The 7813-nt window shown below is 45.1% G+C and overlaps 1 pseudogene; it reads right to left on the bottom strand.

The window, feature by feature from the left end:
- Nucleotides 1-4960: 4960 nt before the first annotated feature.
- LOC150018588 (ubiquitin-associated and SH3 domain-containing protein A pseudogene) lies at nt 4961-6887 on the bottom strand (annotated as a pseudogene).
- Between the last annotated feature and the right edge of the window lie 926 nt (nt 6888-7813).

The following is a 7813-nucleotide window of genomic DNA, read 5'->3' as shown; positions in this document are numbered from 1 at the left end:
ATTCACTATAAGCTTTTCAAAACTAGCAAAAAACAAAAATCCAATAAATACTTCTTCAGTACTAACCAAAGGCCAGATATTTTGTTGTTAAACAAAGATAAATTACTTAAGGTCCCTGCCCTCAAGTAGCACATTGTCTATTTGAAGGAATTGGAAATATAAATAGTAACATGCAAATAACCTCTAAATGCTACAATAGAAATATAAAAACATGGTGAATTGAAATAAAAGCATGGAGCACATGTAAGCTTCAAAAACATCTGTTTCAACATACTTGCTGAAAAAAGCCCTGGGACGTTAATTATATTAATAACCACAATAGTATACACTAACATTTACTGGTGCTATTCCACAAGAAAGTGCTGAGTGCTTTGCATTCATTATCTACATAATTATCATTGTAACCTTTTAAAGTACATAGTTTCCTGCCCTCATTTTATGGTAAAAGAAACTAAAGCATAAAGGGGAAACTAGCTTTCTCAGGATCACCTAAATATTTAATGATGATGCATCCACAAACTCCAAAGTATGTAATCCTAACCATTAGGCAACACTGCCCATTCTGCAAATGAAGAGATTGAGACTTAATTGTATTTTTGTGTCTGCAGTAGTTTACCAAATGCATGGCAAACACTGAGCACTCAACTACTATAGGATAAAAGAGGTAGGAGGCAAGACAGGAAAGAGGTGCAGGGAAAGATGCTCTTAGAAAAAATCATCATAAGTAAGTTTAAAAGAAAATCATAGCCAGAAAAGCAAAATTATATATTCATGTGGTTTGTGGTAGTGATGGGTCTGTTGTCACCAGGAAATAGTCATTGAAGAGAACTATATTTGTAAATATTTAGAGTACTGACTTATCTTGAATAGGGCAGGATGAATACACAGGTGCCTTTACTCTTGGATAATTGTTTGACCTATAAATAATAGCAATATGGTGATGGTCCAGAAACTATGCAAAGAAACCACTCCTGGGTTATCTATCTCACCCCAAAACATCCCAGGCTTCTGAGACCAGGTCAACATCACAAAGCAAGGACTTTCCATTCTAGCTGACCCTGGTAAGAGAATCAGGGCAACATAGACACTTGTCATAGGAATGGTCAAAGAGTTATAAAATAGAAACAATGAACAATGTTTATCATTTTTTAAAGTGCATTAACTCCATGAAGCCATATTTTATATTTTGTGAGGACCATAATGAATTTGAATTGTTAACACCAATTGGAATTAACTATATCTCTCAAAAATGTATTAACATTTTCATTATGTTTCATTGCCTTTCTTTTAAAATCTACTATATAAAATTATTTTGATGTGTTCCTATCTGATGTTTTGAGTATACACACTCTATGGGCAAAGGCTGTGCTGTTATTTTATTTATTTCTTCATCCCTACTCCCTTGCATAATTACAATATAAAATGACACATTAAAGCTCTCAGTAAATGACTGAAGAACTGATACCTCATTTTTAAATCTTTAATTTTCCTCTTGCTTCCAAATCTTGAGTATTCAGACATTGAGTGTTAGTCTGAACAGAAATAAGATTTAACCTGTCAGCTTCCACCCTAATCATCCTGTATCTTCTCTATTTCCTGTTTATCTCCTTAAAAGCAGGAAATTGGGCTGCCTGTATCCTAAGTAGTAACTTAGTAACCTCTAGTTACAAATGTCTGTTTAAATGTAAACTAGTTAACATTAAATTAAAACTTCAACACCTCATTTCCAGTTGCCACATTTCAGGTGTCCAATAATCACATGTGGCTAGTGGCTACTATACAGGACAGCACAGATAAAGAACATTTCTACCCTCAGAGAAAGTGCTCTTGGACAGCTCCTTCTGTCCCCACCTCTTAAGGCAACAACTTTATCAGGAGTCAGATTCAAACATCCCTCAGCATATATCTATGTTTTAGAATGCACAAACATGACTGCTACAATTCTTTAGAATAATCTGGAGGCAGGCACAGAACTGGTAGGAATTGTCTGGGGCACTATTATTGAAGGAGTGGACTAATGAAAGTGTCTGGACCATTCCTATGCTCCACATGAGAATCAGCTCTCTAGGACCTGTGTTATTTGAGCAATTACATGTCCAGGGTTAGATCATTTGCATTCTGATGAGGTTGAGAGATCAAGTCAAAGAACAGTGCATTTCACCATTCCTCTCCGAGGATGTGAGGGATTGTGTGTGAATCATTTATATACTCTCCATAAATATCCATAGAAGAATGTACATATGTTTAGATATATGTGTAGGTTTACTCTACGCAGGTGGTTAAAATTCCTCTACATTACATTTGGAAGACCTAATATTTGCCCTACTAGAACAACTGTTATGTGACTAGAAATCACTCTGAAGAAAAGAGAGCAGGGAGGATGCCTTTGCTAAGGCGGAGCAGCCAGGGGTGGGCAGCTTGTGAACAATAAATGTCCCTTTTCCAAAGTCATTTTTTTCATCCTGACACCAATGATGTAGAGACATCACTGTGACATTGTGACTGGCTGTCTACTCCATCAGGGGATGGGGGGGGGGTGTCTCTCTTATTGTCAGTCTGCTCCCTCGTACCATTCCCATTGTGGGAATGAACCACGCCTTTTTTTTTTTTTTTTTTTTGGTTAAAATTAGTTGACTTTCAACATAATTTTATCCTTCTCAAATCAAAACCTTGCTTCATTATTATTAATTTATTGAATGCTTACTAAATGCTAGGCTTGCTATATCCATTGGCTTATTTGATCATGACAATACTCTATGAGGTAATACCAGTAATATGCCCATTTTAGAGATGAAGCTATTGAAGCTCACATAAGTTAATATTGTTTCCAAGATCACATAGCAGTTTCACAACTCTGATTCAAACTGAAGTACATCATTTCAAAGAATCTGGGAAACTGGATGAATTAGAATAGAGGGAAGAGGCTAATGTTGTATATCTTAGTGATTTATGTTTGCAACAGAGCTGCCACTGTCTAGGGACACTTTCCTAGTGTGGAAACAGCTTTCATGCCCTAAACTTGACACTTGCTCAGTTGTGTGCTCTCCTGCCATGTTATTTCCCTGTGGACATGTTCATTTTCCAACCACGGTCTTTCTTCTAACTTCTCAAGATGGGACTGTGCACAGTAGCAAAGAAGGACACTAGGATTTCAGATTGGTGAATTCCCTGCATACTTCCCTTAATTTCCTCAGCTTTCATTTTCACACCCCGGGAAAGAGGCACTGACAGATACCCAGACAGAGTAACCCAGCACAGGACCAGCTCTGGTTTCAGATAAGATTATTCACAAAGACAAAAGCCTGGACCATTTAACAAATGCAAGTGCAAGCAGCCAGTTCAGCCTACGAGAGGCAGGGAAAATAGATTGCAGTGTCAACTTAATCAATGGTTCATCGCTGTGCTTTTTCGGTGCTTGAACCTTATTAGGATTGAGGCTGCATGGCTTGGCTGAGAATCAGTCTGGGATTTTTCAAACAGCTGCAAGCTGCAAAAAATGCAACTTAAAATAATTTGATGATTTTTCCAAGTGCCTTGGGAAAAATCCATGCAGAGATAAGTGGGGCTGGTACATGGTGTGCCTCTGGCTGGGGCTTGGGGGCAGGAAAAAAAGATGAGAAAGCCAGCAGGGTACATAATAGAGTTATAAATCCAGGGCAAGTTGACTAATTTGTGTCTTAGGTGAGCTTTGAAAATGCAGTGACTGAACATAGAAGTATTGAGGGTTAGGCTTTCTTGATACAGAATAAGGTTGGAATAAAAGAGCCTACACAAGAGTCATTGAGTTTCTCTTTGGGACCTGACCTAGCACCTAGAAATAGTTTCAATGATGATATGAATTACTAGGACAAGGGGAAAGATGAGATGGGGCAGTAACAGATGAGAAGTTCTAATGAAAGGCTTAAGGAGAGCTTTAGAGACACTAACCAGGTAACAGCATATATAGACCAATGTGTCTACCTCAATTAGGTAGTGGTTAAATATATGATAGGACAGTGTGCAAAGCAGACATTAGGAAGAGAGTTCCTAAAGTTTTAAGACATAGGGAATATGAAGATGATTAATACACTCATGGGTCGTCGGCAGCCGTCCATCTCGAGAGACGATGGTGTAGCTTCTTAAGAGTCTATCTGCACCACCGAGAATGGCTGTGCAGTCCAACTCGGGAGTGACACGGTATCTGTCTCCTCCCGTGTTGAATCGACATCTTGTGATGACGCTGGAGTGTCCTCTCCAGTGAAGCTGAAGCTACAGAGCCTGGGCAGGGTGATATGGAGGGTCTGCTGTTGCCCATGCAGCAGACCCCCCCTCTCTTCGCAGCTGAAGGGTCTCCAAGGGAAAGACGGAGTCAATACAGCTTGGCTTCAGGTGCGCCGCAGGAGTTGCCGGTGTTGACTACAACGTCAAACCGCCTTAGGGACTCCGGCTCCGGATTTTCTGTCGGGGTTTACTCCCTTAGCCTTTCCCCTGAAGAGGTATGCTGCAAGGCAGCGGAGGTTTTTTTTGGAGTCAGAGTTTTCCTTCTCTGATGTGCCCTGACTGGAAGATCGAACCAGTGACACTTAGCTCGCAGGCCGACGCTCAATCCACTGAGCCAAACCAGCCAGGGGAGTGATTGAAGTAGAAAAGGGAAAAATGGAAAATTGATGAATAAGAACTTATAAAATAAAGTGGATAGATCCTTTTGGTGTGTGTGTGGTGGGTCTTTAATTCCTGGAAATTAGAGTCACGGTTCTCATTTGCCTCCAAGCCACGTGGCAGACACACGTTACAGGGCGGCATCTGCAGCTGAGGCTGCAGGGTCATAGACCCGCAGGTGGCCGTCACAAACGTGAGAGCGATGGCAGTCTTCCTGGAACGTGAAAGTGCGTGTCGTGCTTCTACAAGTCACAGTAGGCGAGACCGAGAGCCCTTCAAATCACAGCGTTGCGCGGCCTCTGAACGAGTGTCACCTCCTCGCGTGAAGCTGCGCAAATGTGATGGTGGCCCTCAGTTGCCCAGGATCCAGTTCCTCCAGTTAAACGCGGAGTTGGAACTGTGGGTCAGCGTCTTCACTGGAGGGGCCACCAACTCCCACTTTCCCTCCTCTTTGTTCTCCTCGCAGAAGCACATTCCCAGAGAAGGGATCTTTCGTACCAGCTGGGCGAAGTCTGCGCAGTCCCGGGGCGGCAGCCCCAGGAGCGGGCGAGTGCAGGAGTCCAGCGCCGAGCCATGGCCCACAATCAGGATGACGCCTGCGTCCTGTGGGCAGCTGCTGACCATGCAGTCCACGCTCACCGCGCACCTGTGCACATACTCGGCGTAGCTCTCAGCGGGCAGGAGGGAGGCGAAGGGGAACGCAGGCCTGTACTCGGTGCTGACATTGAAATTCGCCTCTTTCAGCTCTTCCAGGGTCATGGGGGTTGGGGCAGTTTTGCCCGCCTCCCACTTTGTCCACTCAAAGATGCCGGGCTCCACTCTTATCTTCATTTTTTTCTCCAGTTTGAGCTCTTCCAGGATGTGTTTGGCTGTCTGCATACAGCGGAGGGCTGGGGAGGTGTAGACGGAGGTGATTTGGATGCCGCTCTCCAGTAGTGCTTCTCCTGCCATTTTGGATTGGAAAATCCCACAAGACGATAATGGTGGATCATTTTCAAAGCCTCGGATGCCGTTGCTTCGTCGGGGCAGGCTGCGAGGGAAGTTCAGGTCTGGCCGGTAGTATTTCCCATCAGGCGTGGAGCATTGCTGCAGCCATGACTTCCCGAAGACCTGATCCACTCTCTCCCCGTGGCGCACCACCAGCACGCTTCTCCTCATGATGGTGGCCTGTAAAGCCTGCGTGCTGCCGGCGCTCCTCGGCCTTGGCGAAGGATGGAGCTCCCCATTCCGCCTGCTGCTGGGGTCGCCGTCCTTCCTGGAGTTCAGGTCCGCGGCGAGGCTGAAGGTGTATGTCCTGTGCTTCACCCAGATGTCACACTCGCTGGCCCGCTCCGTGTAGTTCTCCGGCAGGAAGCCCTGGTGGCCGGTCCGCTGTGAGATCCCAATGACCCAGCCCTCGCTGGCTTCCTCCTGCTGAGTGGGGTCCACAAAGATGTAGTCGCCAGGATTTAGTGTCAGCTCGTCCACGTTCTGGGGTTTGTACTGAAATACGGCCCTCAGGGTCTGGTAGTGCACAAAGCGCATGTCCCGCGAGTACAGGGCCGCGGTCCATTGGCAGCTGTGGCCCTGGTGCACGGCTCTGGCCAGCTGCTCCAGCGTCCTCTGGTGGTGGGGGTAGAACTTGTGGGCCAGTGTCAGGTGCAGCTGCTTGCTGCAGGGCTTTACCGTGCAGTCTGCTAAGAGAGCTGCTTCCGTGGCGAAGATCGTGGCAAATTCCTGGATGATATCTGCGGGGCTGTCATTCACGAAGAAGCCAAGGTAGCTGACGGAAGAATGGAGAACCAGGGGGACCACCGAGGGGAAGGAGCCCAGCATCCTGTCTCCACTCTCTTGAGAGCCTCATACAGATGCTCCACCTTCTGGTCTTCACACGTGAAGAAGTCACACAGCGTGATGTGAGGGAAGACCTCATGAGCTCTGTTCTTTGTGCACTGATGCTTGCTCTCTCTCCAGAACTCTTGAAGCTTTTCCAGCAGGGTCCCCGTGGGACAGAGGAAAAGGGCATACTCCTGGGGGATGGGGTCATCTAGAGAAGGGTCATTGCAATGACAGCGCAGCCAGTCTGCTGCCTCTTCCGCTGTCTTTCTCCCCGTAGCTGCCAATGCCTTCAGCGCGGTGTGTGCCGGGAAGCCCATCCTCAGGAGAGGGTCCAGGAGGGAGGCAGCGCTGCGACCCTTGAGCTTGCTGTTGACCTTTGCGTAGACCTGTGTCTCCCCGGCTGCCATCTCTTCCTGCCTGCACGCTGAAATGAGCAGATGAAGCCAGAGAGGGAGAGGCTGAGGCTGAGTCGGCGGAGAAAAACCTCAAGCCTTTTTTGATCTTTCTGACAAAAGCTAATATCCTGTTTGCATGAGATACTGGTTTTCAGAGTTCTCTTTGCAGGTGCTGGGGGACAGCATCCATCAACCCTGTTTCCGCAGTGGGGTTTGGGTTCCAGAGGTCCTTGTGTAGACCCAGCCCTTGCCCTGATGTGGGCTGCATTGGGAGTGAGTCTACAGAGAAGGGACGAGGGGGAGGGGCGCGGGAGCGGGCACTGGGGGCCAGAGTTCTCTACTGGGGCCCATGGCTTGCAGAATCCTCATACACCCTGGGTCTTAGTCTCCTTATGTTCAGATAAGACATTATACTGCACTGTACCTGTTTTCCATACTCACTCTAAAATTTTTGGTTTTTTTAGTTATTTATTGACTTCTTTTTTCAATTTAAAAATCTTTAAATACAATAAAAATATTTGCATTATGGTTAAGAACATCAACCTTTATATCAGTGAGATCTAAGTTAAATCCTGGCTCCACCATTTAAAATAGGTCCTGGTGTGAGATGGTCAACCTCCTTGAATCTCAACTTCATAACTGCTAAGAATACTAACATTTCCCACCTCTCAGTCTTGTTAAAAAGAAAAAATATGAAATAATTAAATGTCTAGCACCATGATTGGCATGTAATGCATGGCCCCAAATAGCAGAAGTTGATATTATTGTGAAGAAAATTAAAAAATAAGATTTTTATCATGAGTTCATTAAAGTAAGCCCTAATCCAAAGTAACTGAAGTCTTTGTAAGAAGAGGAAAAGAAACATAAGTCAGACATGGACAGAGGGAAGATGACAGACATACGCAGAAGGAGAGGATGACTATGTGAAACTGGCATCAGAGATTAGAGTTATGATGTCCCTG

The sequence above is a fragment of the Furipterus horrens genome, unplaced genomic scaffold (genome assembly GCF_987537825.1).
Source record: "Furipterus horrens unplaced genomic scaffold, mFurHor1.1.pri manual_scaffold_2, whole genome shotgun sequence".
In the NCBI taxonomy this organism is placed as follows: Eukaryota; Metazoa; Chordata; class Mammalia; order Chiroptera; family Furipteridae; genus Furipterus; species Furipterus horrens.
This window is presented reverse-complemented; position numbering and strand designations above follow the sequence as displayed.